Source organism: Phaethon lepturus, unplaced genomic scaffold, assembly GCF_000687285.1.
Source record: "Phaethon lepturus isolate BGI_N335 unplaced genomic scaffold, ASM68728v1 scaffold2009, whole genome shotgun sequence".
NCBI lineage: Eukaryota > Metazoa > Chordata > Aves > Phaethontiformes > Phaethontidae > Phaethon > Phaethon lepturus.
The window spans coordinates 70977-82653 of NW_010561060.1; positions in this window are offsets into that span (position 1 = coordinate 70977).

Consider the following 11677-nt stretch of genomic DNA (forward strand, 5'->3'; position numbering starts at 1 on the left):
TCTTTTGCATATCAAGGAAAATTTGACACAAAGCACAGGTACACAAAAAAATTCTTGAAAAAAATATAAGATGATGTCCTTCAGAAAGTTACACCATTCAGCTATAATTTTACTGTCCCACCCTATATGATTACAAGAATTTCTCAAGCATGGACTTTTTAAGCAACCGAAAAAATAAATTTATAAAAATCAACGAATGTGAGAAGAGATAGTGAAAGTCAATACCGAGCACGTGCCATGGAAAAGCAGCATGTTGCTGCCTTTAATCAGGCAGTGATGCTCCAGCAATATCTGGTACATCACATCAGGGTTTTATTCTGATGTATGAAGTGGCATATTAAGATATGATATTGCATGTTCTGTGATTGGCTCATGTCTTCTGTCTGTACAAGCATAAGGCTTATAAGGACCAAAGATAAGTGCATGCTTAACTTCTACCAGAAAAAGTTAAATCAATTGTATTCTCTACTCATAGATAATATTTACATTTTATAAAAATATTTAGAAGCAAGCAAGAAACTGTGATTTCATCCTCACCGATCCATAATTACATTCACATAATTTAGTTTGCCACAACAAACACACACATTAAAAAATCAACAAAATTCAGCCAAACATATCCTATGGTTAATGCCTTTTCTGAACAAAGTAGTACAGTTTTACTTCGACTTATGTTCTTCAACATTTAAGTGTTTAGAATAGATCTGTCAATGATCTTGATTTTAGCAAAAATAATGCTAAATAATCTAATAATAATTAACCAATCATGGGTGAGGCAACAGAAGCCCATGAAACCATTACAATATAGCAAAGCATTTTTTTTCATGAGTCACTTAGAATGAAACTTCTAAAAGACGAGCAAATTTATTTTTCAAAGTTATTCTCCAAACAAGAACATAAAACACTAACATTTTAGTCAATACCAATCAATGCATCATAAATATAACGTATATCATTACAAAAGCCTTTAAACAGGCCAAACTCTCTCACAATGCAAGTTCTCAGGGGCAACAGGCATTGTTACCTGCATGTAAATCAGGTCCCTAAGAGACTGCCCAGACACTGTCTTGCCTCCATTTGCATTCTGCCTTAAAACATTGCTACATTTGGACAGTACTATCAGATCAGAACACAGTTTCCTGTCTTCTCAAGACTTCTAATATGAGGTACTGCCAATTCTGCTCTCCCCCTCCCTCCTGAGGGGAAACCTTATCGCTCTCTACAACTCCCTCCAAGGAGGTTGCAGTGAGGTGGGGGCTGGTCTCTTCTCCCAAGTAACTAGTGATAGGACAAGAGGAAATGGCCTCAAGTTGTGCCAGGGGAGGTTTAGACTGGGTATTAGGAAAAATTTCTTTACTGAGAGAGTGGTCAGGCATTGTCACAGGCTGCCCAGGGAGGGGGTGGAGTCACCAACTCGGGAAGTGTTCAAAAAACATGTGGATGTGGCGCTTCAGGACATGGTTTAGGGGACATGGTGGCGCTGGATTAATGGTTGGACTTGATGATCTTGAAGGTCCTTTCCAACCTAGTGATTCTGTGATTACTTTCAAAATCCTAGAATATTCTCTGAAGACAAGAGAGATGTGCAAGATGATGCATTTAATTGCTTTTTTCAAACAGTTTGACATTGGGAAGTATTAAGTCATATCACTGTGTACTCCTGTACACCTAAAATCCTTTGGGGAATTTCCCTCAAGAGGTGTTTCACTTTTTTAATGTGTTTTTCCCTCGAGAAAATTGTAATTCTCCTATTTTTCAGTTAAAAAATCCCCGTGCTTGATTTTTCTATTAAATATCACTCTCAGAACCTTCAGAAAATTACTTCCTAATCCAAAGGTTCTATTTATTTTTAGGACGAGATGGAGCCTCTGGTAAATAATGACAGAACAGTACGTCTGAGTTACCACAATGCCTTTTTTACTGGAAAATTGATTAGAATTTTTTCCACACATGCAGTTTACTTGAGAAGAAGCATCTAGAATGAATCCCCACAAATCAATTTTGTATCTCTTGAAAGCAGAATGTTATTTAATAACCAGCTAAATGCAGGAGAAAACTCTTAACAGAACAAAGATTTATATACTTCACATGACCATTTCAAAGAAGATGGCCACGCTGTCTCCTAGTTGAGGAAGAACAAAAGGAGGACTAGAGAAAGCCTAAACCACTCTGGACACACTGGAAGGTTTCCAAGGAAGAGCAGCTATAAAAGCTCAGCTATTCCACTGGGGGAAGAAGCATAAGAAAAGGCTGAAACCTGTAGCTACCAGTTTGTCAGGAAACAACCAGTAAGCGTATGCAATGATGGAAAGAGACTTTTTAAAAAAAATGCATGCAGATTGAGACAGTTTCTCTGATTTCTTTATCTATGTCTTTCATAAACACAACAACTGTGTTGTCTGTTCAGATGTTAGGAGTAAATGCTTGCATTGCCAATTTTACTTATCTGGTTTAAATCAAGTGTAATTTAAGGGAATCATAAACAGCAGGCATTTCTCACCCAACTATTGGATAAATCTGTAAGCCAAACAAGTGGCTCATCTGTATCGACAGGCTTACAGATTGGGGGCCCCCCTTCAAGCCTCCCCTAGCCCCCAGTGGCAGGCTCAAGAAAGACCAAAGGGTCCTCCCCTCTGCTGGTTAGCAAAAGCTCTCTGGACTGCAGGAAGTCTACAGGCTCGCAGGACGGTTGGGGCTGGAAGGCACCTCTCAAGCAACCTTGAATATCTCCATCCCTGGATATACTCTGAATAGCCTTTGAAATACTCAAAATCCACCAGAACAAGATTTGGAGCAACCTGCTGTAGCTGACTCTGCTTTGAGCAGTTATTGGGAGGCATACCTGAATCCTGAGAGGACTGCATTACAATGTATGCATTTTATATTCTTCAAAAACTTTAGATTTACCAATTTATGGGTTTCTTTTTTTCCCCCCTCTACTTTCCGCAAAAGTTATTAAGTCTAGTCTTAGCCTTGCACACTAGTCCCTCCTACTTTTATTTAAGATCAGCATAGGTGCACAGGGTGATTCAGAGCAGGACTAAAGTTAAGGTGCTCTCAGTCACCTCTACATAAACGGAGGAAGCAACTTCCCCAGACACCCAAGGAAGCTGAGGGAGGCTCATCTCTCTAGACTGAATTTAGCTGTATGCAAATTGTCCCTTCCTCCTCTTTTACATTATGCTGAAAACCACTTCGATAAAGAAAAAAAGGCGGGTCATTGTCATAGGAGACTCTCTCCTGAGGGGAAAAGGAGGCCCAATATGCAGACCAGACCCACTTCTTCAGGAAGACTGCTGCCTCCTTGGAGCCCAGGTTTTAACCCATGAAGAGAAAGCTTCCTACCCTGGTACAGCCCTCAGATTACTATGCATCATTGATTTTTCAGGTAGGCAGCGATGAACTTGCAATAAGAAGTCCAAGGGCAAGCAAGAGAGACCTCAGAGCCTCGGGACGACAGGTTAGGGGATCAGGAGCACAAGTAGTGTTCTCCTCTATCCTTCCAGCTGCAGGGAATGATGAGGGAAGAAACAGGAAGAGCCAGCAGATCAATACCTGGTTCGGAGCCTGGTGTCACCAGCAGAATTTTGGTTTTTTTGATCATGGATCAGTCTACACACCACCAGGCCTGCTGGCAACAGATGAGACAGACCTGTCTCAAACGGGGAAAAGGATCTTTGCACAGGAGTTAGCAGGGCTCACTGAAAGAGCTTTAAACTAGATTTGGAGGGGGAAACCAGGCTCGCTAGAGATAAGCCTGGGGGCGGCACACCAATGTTTGAGAGACAGTGTGCTAGCGAGGTCCTTTGGTCTGCAATCTTAGTGGAGGTAGGGGATGGAGAGCCATGCGGCAGCAAAGATACAGGGGTTATTCATGTGTTAGAAACCATGGAAGCGCCTGAGAATGGTCATGTAGGAATTAGGGCTTCTCACCCCCCAAAAGGTGGCGGGATCAATAGCCCAAATGAAGTGCATCTACAACAATGCACACAGCACGGGCAACAAACAGGAGGAGCTGGAAGCCACCGTGCAGCAGGAAAACAATGATATAGTTGCCATCACAGAAATGTGGGGGGATGACTCGCACAACTGGAATGTTGCAAGGGATGGCTAGAAACTCTTCAGAAGGGGTAGAGTGACAGGCAAGGAAGGAGACACAGTGAGGTAGCCCTGTATGTTAGGGAATATTTTGACTCTCTAGAGCTTGACAGTGGTGAGAGACAGGGTTGATTGTTTATGGGTAAGAATCAGGGGGAAGGCCAACAAGGCAGATACCCTCGTGGGAGTCTGTTTTAGACTGCGCAACCAGGATAAAAAGACAAATGAAATATTCTATAAGCTGCTGGGAGAAGTCTCCCAATCTCTACCCCTTGTTCTTGTGGGGAGCTTCGACTTACCAGACGTCTGCTAGAAATACAGTACAGCAGAGAGGAAACAATCCAGGAGGTTCATGGACTGTGTGGAAGAGAAATTCCTGACACACCTGGTGAGGTGGCCAACTAGGAAGTCGCCCCGCTGGACCTGTTGTCCCCAAACAGAGAAGGGAACAGACTTGGGGGTGATGTGATGGTTTGAGGTTGTCTTGGGCACAGCGATCATGAAATGGCAGCATTTTTGGCTGTAGGTGAAGTAAGGAGGGGGGGTTGGCAGAACTACCACCTTGGACTTCCAGAGGGCAGACTTTGGCCGGTTTAGGAGCCTGGTTGACAGAGTCTCTTGGGAGGCAGCTCTGAAGGGCAAAGGAGAACAAGGAGGCTGGACATTCTTCCAGAAGGAAATCTTAAAGGTGCAGGGGCAGGCTGTGCCCATGTGCCAAAAGACAAGCTGGCAGGGAAAGAACATCGGCCTGGCTGAACAGAAAGCTTTGGCTGGAACTCAGGAGGAAAAAAAAAGAGTTTATGACATTTGGAGGCCTACAAGGATGTTGTGAGGTTATGCTGGGAGAAAATTAGAAGGGCCAAAGCCCAACTACAACTTTATCTGGTTACTACTGTAGAAGACAATAAAAAATGTTTTCATAAATACATTAGCAACAAAAGGAAGGCTAAGAAGAATCTCCATCTTTTATTGGATATGAAGGAAAAAATAGTGACGAAAGATGAGGAAAAGGCTGAGGTACTTAATGCCAACTTTATCTGGTTACTACTGTAGAAGACAATAAAAAATGTTTTCATAAATACATTAGCAACAAAAGGAAGGCTAAGAAGAATCTCCATCTTTTATTGGATATGAAGGAAAAAATAGTGACGAAAGATGAGGAAAAGGCTGAGGTACTTAATGCCTTCTTTGCCTCAGTCTTTATTAGTAAGACAAGGTATAAGAAGGGCAACAAAGGTGGTGAGGGGTCTGGAGCACAAGTCTGATGAGGAGCGGCTGAGGGACCTGGGGTTGTTCAGTCTGGAGAAGAGGAGGCTGAGGGGAGACCTCATTGCTCTCCACAACTACCTGAAAGGGGGTTGTGGCGACGAGGGTGTTGGTCTCTTCTCCCAAGTAACTAGTGATAGGACAAGAGGAAATGGCCTCAAGTTGCGCCAGGGGAGGTTTAGATTGGGTATTAGGAAAAATTTCTTCACCGAGTGGGTGGTCAGGCATTGGAACAGGCTGCCCAGGGAGGTGGTGGAGTCACCATCTCTGGAAGTGTTCAAAAAATGTGTGGATGTGGCGCTTCAGGACATGGTTTAAGCGACATGGTGGCACTGGATTAATGGTTGGACTCGATCTTGAAGGTCCTTTCCAACCTTAGTGATTCCATGATTCTGTATTCTCCAGGTACCCAGCCCCCTGAGCGGGAAGACAGGAACATCCTGGTCTGTATCAGAAATAGTGTGGCCAGCAGGAGTAGGGAAGTGATTGTTGCCCTGGCCTCAGCACTGGTGAGGCTGCACCTTGAATACTGTGTTCAGTTTTGGCCCCTCACAACAAGAAGGACATTGAGGTGCTGGAGCTTGTCCAGAGAAGGGCCACAAAGCTGGTGAAGGGGCTACAGCACAAGTCTTCTGAGGAATGGCTGAGGGAACTGGGGTTGCTTAGCCTAGAGAAAAGAAGGCTGAAGGGAGACCTTTTCACTATCTATGACTACCTGAAAGGAGGTCATAGTGAAGTGGCTATCAGTCTCTTCTCCCAAGTAACAAGTGATAGGACAAGAGGACATGGTCTCCAGTTGTGCCAGGGGAGGGTTAGACTGCATATTAGGAAAACTTTCTTCACCTAAAGGGTTGTAAAGCACTGGAAGAGACTGCCCAGGGAAGTGGTGGAGTCACCATCCCTGAAGGTATTTATAAGACATATAGATGTGGCACTTAGGGACATGGTTTAGTAGTAGACTTGGCAGTGTTAGGTTTATGGTTGGAATTGATGATCTTAAAGGTCTTCTCCAACCTAAACAATTCTATGATTCTATTCTATGAGTGTATGAACGCTGGCTTTTCATAAGCTTTAGGAATTAGTGGTTTCTTTAACCCAAGGTTATTAGCATTTAAACAGTCCTACAACCCTAACATACTACCCTGAAAAGAAAGTAGACTTGGCAGTGTTAGGTTTATGGTTGGAATTGATGATCTTAAAGGTCTTCTCCAACCTAAACAATTCTATGATTCTATTCTATGAGTGTATGAACGCTGGCTTTTCATAAGCTTTAGGAATTAGTGGTTTCTTTAACCCAAGGTTATTAGCCTACAACCCTAACATACTACCCTGAAAAGAATACTTGAAGGAAGTGAAGCCACTTAGTATTTTCTACTAACTACTAGGCAGATGATAGTGGTTAGCATTGAAACTTTTATTGTTCCAAATGGGTTTTTCATATTTATTCACAATTTTCTCCAAGGAAGAAAGTAAATAAGTATTCCCAAAGAATTTGTACAATAGTGTAATGAAAAGGATCTTGAATAAAAAGCAGCTTTTAAACATTATAAATGCAGCTATTCTGGCTTTTCATGGTAAACTATTATTGTAGCAATTTTTTTTATAATCTGGCCTTCATTTCATCCTATTGTAGCACTAATCTATATAATTTTACAATTTGACAGTATTGTTTAATCCCACCCCTAGATGTAAAACAGAACCCAAATTCAGTAAATGGCTACAAAATGTTTCTGATATTGAAATGTCAATTATAGTCATTTTAGTTTCAGCCCCCAATGCCCTTCCAGTTCTATTTGATTTTTTTTGTCTGTTAATACGGGTAAATTGTGAAAATTTGGGGAATAAAAATAAAGTTATTTATAAACAGCGTAATACTGCATTGGGCAGATACCAGCATTATTTAATTACTTCTTATAGCATAATCTTGACACTTGGAATACAAGTGATAACAAAGTGGAAAAAGCAGGAAGACAACCTGTACTACCTTTATGGTTTCCTTTAAGGTATTGCTGACTCCGTAATTGCAGAGATCAGCAAGATGTTTATAATTAAATTGTATTTCTTAACTCTTTGTTATTCCTAACGTAATGCTTCTTCCCTGAGCACCTTGTAATGCAAGAGTAGGTAGAACTTACTGGAAAATATTTGTTTTGTTTGTTTTAAACTTGAATCAGTGTCAAAGTCTTCAGTGTTATTATTCCAACTTTGAGCATCAAAATAGTTTCAGTGTGATTGGCTAAACTTCTGAAGGTCATCACAGTTCAAGCTTTAGTTTTGAAATCTTTACTTCTGCAATTGATACAATTTATTTTTTTATCAGCTACTTTCACATTTTAAATTGTCTTTTTTTCCATATCAAGAATCTGACAGGCATTTTCTTTAATCTGTAAATCAAGACCTACTATGAACCAAAGGCAAACTTGTCAAACAGGTTCCTGAGGCAGAAACTCTTCAGTTGGAATTCAGTTTCAGATTAAGACATCTAAGTTCAGATACCTGCATGTGAGTTGTGTGTTGTTCAAGCTTCTACTACAACAAGCAGAGCTGGAGAGCTCTAAGTTGACAGTCACTCAAGACATGATTCAGTAGCCTAAACACAAGCATTTAGTAGCATTTAAGATTCCCTAGGTATCTACAACACTCACATGGTATTGGCAGAAATGACAGAGGATTTATAGAGATGTATATCTCCTAGAGGAGAAGTTTTCATTTGGGGATGTGCTGTAAGGCACAGCATCTGAAGTATCGCCAATAGCAGTAGCACCTTATGCTTAGGCAACTGAAGTGCACCTTTCATCCCCAAAAAAGCATAAATGGAACTTCCCTCTATTTCTTTACTAGATTTCCATTGACTATAGTGGGAGTTTAGACACTTGCACAGGTGTATACATACATACTTAAATTTTTATCTTAATCGTGTCACCTTTCCAGGTCTACCAGCACATGAAAAGAAAAATCAAAGCACACACTCAGCTTAAGCATGTATGGGAAATACATGGAAATCACATTTGGATTTTCCAGTCATGCATAAAATCAGTTGGAGTGGGTTTTTTTTGTTTCTTTTAATTAAAAAAACAAACACACTTGGTCCCTTCTCTTTTTATCAAGTACCCCTCCAGCCTCCACAACCTTTCAAAGACAATCAAGAGCTGCCCTGCTGCAAGGATTTCCTACTTTGGATGCCGCCTGTCTGGTCCCATTAAAATGTATGGGCTGAGTTCTCTTGAGTAATTCCCAACTCAATCCTCACTCACTGCTGGTAACTAATTGTCTTCCTCAACCTTTTTACTAAGCATAGAGACCTGGGAGTCTTTGCTGGTGAAGACCAAGATAAAGGCACTGAGAACCTCAGACTTTATCTGACTCTGCTGTCACTAAATTGCCTATCCTGCTCAGCAATAAGCCCATACTTTCCTTGTTCAGCCTTTCACTACCAAAGTAGCAGTAGAAGCCCTTCTTGCTGCCTTTGCAAGTCTCAACTCCAGCTGAGCTCTGGCTTTCCCAACACTACCCAGATCCAGCCAAGCAGTGTTTCTAAATTCCTCCTGTATGTATAGTGCTCTTTTTGCATTGGAGCTCCATCATGAACTCGCTGCTTAGCCAAGTCAGTCTCCTTGAGAAGCCTACGTACCTTCCTAAGCCCTAAAATGGACCATTCTTCTGCTTGGAGGATATTGTTCTTAAAGGCCTGCCAGCTTTTCCTTCTCTTTTAGAGCTGCCTCCCATAAGCTACCCACCTACCAGTTTCTTGAATATGTTCTGTTCGAGGTCTTTACTCTGTTACTTTTTTCTCCTCAATCCACTCATAATGTTGAACTCCACTTTTCATGGCCATTGTAGCCAATTATTATAATAATCTGGCTGGCCCTTCCAGCACCTGTATCAAGAAATTTTCACTAACATCCTCCATAAATCTCTGGAACCACTTACATCCCACCATGTTGCCCTTCCCGCAGATGCTGGAGAAGTTAAAGTGCCCATGAAAACCAGGGTCTGTGATTCAGAAACTTTGTCAGTTGTTTAAAGAAGGCTTTGCCCACTTCTTCACCCTGATCGCATGGTCTACAATAAAGTCGCAATACAATGCCACAGTTTCTGGTCTCACCTCTAGTTCTGAGCTACAGGCTCTCAGCCACATTGTCATCCATCCCAGAAAAGACCTCCATATATCTGAGACACTCCTTCACACAAAGGGAAACCTCACCCCTCTGTCCTTTGAGCCCAACTTCCCTGAAGTGCTTGTATCCATCCATCATAAAGCTCCAATATTAATTCTGTTTTAACAATTTTTAAATACTAAGTAAATTTTCATTTTAAAGAGCAAGCTAGGCTAGGATTTCCCAAACTTAGTTTGCTCAGTTTACCATTATCATAGAAAGAAAACTTGTCTGTCTTGGTCCTGAAGGAAAGAAAAAATTAAAATTAGCAGCAGCGGCTGTCATTTCCATGCTGGAGGCTTGCATACACAGTTTGCCCTAACTTTAACTTCCCATCTCATGCACAAATGGCAGCAACAACTCCTCCATTTTCTGGAGTGGGCCTTAAACCAGCAGGAGCAGCAAACACGTATTCAGACACCAAACAGCCATTCCAGATCTCCTCTGGAGCAGAAGCAACAGCCATGCTTGAGGTTATTTTTGGTTTTAGTAGATTAATTTGAAAGAGTATATATTATTAATGATAAGGTTTTCACATCTGGGGGAAAGCCCAAGCTACAATGTGCTTCTTGTCTAGAATACTAAAGATGAGAAGTTTTATGTTTAGTGTTTCCAATTAAAAAAAAAATGTTTTAAACTGAAAACTGTTTTTTCCCCCCATTTGGGGCACGCAAATTAGTGTAACACTGTCTTGTTCATGTAATTCAGTAGCTAAACGTTGTTACTGAATGTAACCAATACCTGTGGTATTCTGGTCTCAGCTCATCGATAGGCTTGGCTGTAGAATAGTTCACAGATGTCTACATCAACCCCAAGAATCTGCCATTCCATGTCTTCTCCATCATATGGTATCTCCTTTTTCCTCAAGTAGCACTAAGGCTCACAAACGTCCCTTTCATATCTTTAATGATAATGTTTTTGTGTTGTTCTCTAGGGAAGGAATGATAAATTTTAACAGGAAATGCCACCTGTATTTTCTAGCTTCAGTTCTTTGGGCTACTTCATCCATTTGACAACAGTATTACGGACAGAAAATATTTTTTTTTCCCCCCACAAGGATTTTGTGGCACTTACAAAAAGACATCTCTTTGCTCTCTAGCTTTCCCCCCCCCCTCAATCAAGAGGTATTTTTGCTGACATTATGCTCTTATCAAAGCAAAATTCTAGGGCAATCTTATAACAGGAAACCTCTATAGGTGTAAATTGGTACTATTTTCTTGTCCTTAATTTTTAAATATTTTTAGTATTAAAATACTGTAGAATCATTTTTCCTGGCAATTTATTGATCAGTTCTCGTCACTTCTGACTCCTTCCCTACCAGCCTGATGAATGTTCTACAGAATACTAAATCAGTGCTCTTCCCCACTCTCTTTCAATTTAGCTACTTTTTAAAAATGTTTTTTCCAGTCTGTATATTGATATGGATTTCAGTTGACTCCTTAATTTCTTCTCAAAGTTTCTACATTCAGGTTTGCAGAGAAAGAAAGGCTTTTCTGCTCTAGGATTATAAAGACAGTGCATCCTCTGGACAATAACAGAGAAATTCTTGTCTTAAGAAAACTGCGTTTTGCTCTGCCAAGCATTTAAAACTGCATTCCTTTTAGAGAGTTCCTCTTCTTTATAGAAGAGCATTAAGGATTAAAATTCAGTCCAAACTGCTTAAAAAAGACAGCAGGAAAGATTCATACTTCAAACACATGGGTTCTACTGATGACTGTTGCAGAGGTCAGAGGAAGAGGAGGGCTGCCTCTACACAAGTTGCATGGTAATTTAATTAACTTGAGAAGCAGAATATAGATGAGGAAATAAAGGAATCTGCAGCCAAGGAAGATTTCTGTTACTACTAATAGATGAAGAAGAAACAGCAGCTAAATCTTCATAAAAATAGCATTTCTACAGCTGATATTTCAGTTTGAGCTAAACTGAAAAAGAGAGTTTGTGAAGGTATTTCAGGAAGTTTCTGCAGCATCCAAAGACTTGTGACTAGATCAATATATTTTCTCTCATATCTCAAAAAGGATGAAAAAGTCTAAACATCACACAAGTTCCAAGAAGATTAAAAAAAGCTATTCTAACAAAAATTGCCCCTGCAGATAAGGCTAACACATCTCACTTCTAGATCTTGCACACACACGTGCTTTTGAGCTGGGGCGGGG